We start from the raw sequence: 2500 nt of genomic DNA, 5'->3' as shown, positions 1-2500 counted from the left end.
TGTGTGTGTGTGTGTGTGTGTGTAGTGGCCTACAGGATCATAAGCAGGAACCTTAACAGTATGTCATTGTGTGTGTGTGTGTGTGTGTGTGTGTGTGTGTGTGTGTGTGTGTGTGTGTGTGTAGTGGCCTACAGGATCATGAGCAGGAACCTTAACAGTATGTCATTGTGTGTGTGTGTGTGTGTGTGTGTGTGTGTGTGTGTAGTAGCCTACAGGATCATGAGCAGGAACCTTAACAGTATGTCATTGTGTGTGTGTGTGTGTGTGTGTGTGTGTGTGTGTGTGTGTTTTGTTTGTTTGTGTGTGTGTGTGTGTGTGTGTGTGGTGGCCTACAGGATCATGAGCAGGAACCTTAACAGTATGTCATTGTGTGTGTGTGTGTGTGTGTGTGTGTGTGTGTGTAGTGGCCTACAGGATCATGAGCAGGAACCTTAACTGTATGTCATTGTGTGTGTGTGTGTGTGTGTGTGTGTGTGTAGTGGCCTACAGGATCATGAGCAGGAACCTTAACAGTATGTCATTGTGTGTGTGTGTGTGTGTGTGTGTGTGTGTGTGTGTGTAGTGGCCTACAGGATCATGAGCAGGAACCTTAACAGTATGTCATTGTGTGTGTGTGTGTGTGTGTGTGTGTGTGTGTGTGTGTGTGTGTGTGTAGTGGCCTACAGGATCATGAGCAGGAACCTTAACTGTATGTCATTGTGTGTGTGTGTGTGTGTGTGTGTGTGTAGTGGCCTACAGGATCATGAGCAGGAACCTTAACAGTATGTCATTGTGTGTGTGTGTGTGTGTGTGTGTGTGTGTGTGTGTGTGTGTGTGTGTGTGTAGTGGCCTACAGGATCATGAGCAGGAACCTTAACAGTATGTCATTGTGTGTGTGTGTTTGTTTGTGTGTGTGTGTGTGTGTAGTGGCCTACAGGATCATGAGCAGGAACCTTAACAGTATGTCATTGTGTGTGTGTGTGTGTGTGTGTGTGTAGTGGCCTACAGGATCATGAGCAGGAACCTTAACAGTATGTCATTGTGTGTGTGTGTGTGTGTGTGTGTGTGTAGTGGCCTACAGGATCATGAGCAGGAACCTTAACAGTATGTCAGTGTGTGTGTGTGTGTGTGTGTGTGTGTGTGTGTGTAGTGGCCTACAGGATCATGAGCAGGAACCTTAACAGTACGTCAGTGTGTGTGTGTGTGTGTGTGTGTAGTGGCCTACAGGATCATGAGCAGGAACCTTAACAGTATGTCTTTGTGTGTGTATGTGTGTGGGAGGGTGGGGGGGTGGGGGGGGGGGGGGCAGGGGGGAGGTCATGGGGGGGGGGGGGGGGGGCGAGGGGGGTAAAGAAACAACTGTTGTTATTCTTGTTTTCCTTCTTATTGTTGTTTTTACTTATTATTCTCCCAGCCTCTTTATTCTGTAATTTCGAGTCACATACCCAACGAGGCGACCATGTCTTTGTTCTGTATTGTCTGTATTTTCTGTGTAGCATACTCAGGATTAATAAAGGTTATGCCAGTCTTGAATAAAAACTTAATTTGTGTATGTACATTTCTTCTGTCATTTCAATTGATTACTACAGGGACAAGCCCGGAGCTTCCGTTTTTGAGGAAGTGTCTGGGTTTGTTCCAACGTACCTTTTATTTACCTGTGTGTTAGCTGAATTGGTTGCTAGCATGAGCAGCATTGACTTGAAGTTGTTTCCCTTGGAAAGAGTTATCATTCTTTATTGTTTATTAATCCTTTGCTCTCTCAGCCTCATTTTTTTTCTTTAATTTCGAGGAACTGGAAGCCTTTTTTAAATTCGCCCCAAGGGAGAGAGGCATTAATTCGTGATGCCTATTGTGATCCGATGAGTTTCGCCCCTTGAGGACTCGACAGATGATTGATTTTGGGTTTTCAAAATGGATTGATTCATTTGTTTATTAATTGTTTTTCTTTCGTAGTTAAGTTTCATGCCCTGTGGGTTCATCGGAGATATTTTTTTTCTATTCATGTACGGGTTTTTTGTTGTTGTTTTTTTGTTGTTGTTGTTTTTATCTATTTGTATGGTCATCTTTTGTTTTTTAATCGTGTTAGTTGTTTTCAGTTTGTTTGGTTGTTGTTGTTGTTTTTGTTTGTTTTGTTGTTTCTTTTTTGTTGTTGTTGTTGTTGTTTTTACTCAGATTTCGTCCCCTGTGTACTCATGAAATAATGATATCTTGTTTGTTTGTTTTTTTGTTTGTTTGTTGTTGTTGTTGATTTTTTATTCATTCATTCATTTGTTTATTTGTTGTTCCTTTTTTAAATATTTTTTTTTATTCATTCACTCATTTATTCATTTATTTATTTGTTATTTTTATATTATTTGTTTTCTTCGTATTTTTTTTATCCTTTTTTTTTATCTTCTTATTTGTTTTATTTACTAATCTATCTTCTTCTTCCTTTATCTGTTTGATTTCTTTATCTATCTTTTTATTGATTCATTTGTTGTTGTTTTCTTTTTATTAGTTGTTCTTTTTCACACTATTTAGT

At 40.2% G+C, this 2500-nt stretch overlaps 1 protein-coding gene across 7 annotated transcripts in view; it reads left to right on the top strand.

Annotated features, from left to right (window-relative positions):
• Positions 1–2500, top strand: part of LOC143277426 (neogenin-like) — a 64359-nt gene that overhangs the window by 16152 nt on the left and 45707 nt on the right. The gene's annotated exons all lie outside the window — the stretch shown is intronic.

The sequence above is a fragment of the Babylonia areolata genome, chromosome 34 (genome assembly GCF_041734735.1).
Source record: "Babylonia areolata isolate BAREFJ2019XMU chromosome 34, ASM4173473v1, whole genome shotgun sequence".
In the NCBI taxonomy this organism is placed as follows: Eukaryota; Metazoa; Mollusca; class Gastropoda; order Neogastropoda; family Buccinidae; genus Babylonia; species Babylonia areolata.
This window is presented reverse-complemented; position numbering and strand designations above follow the sequence as displayed.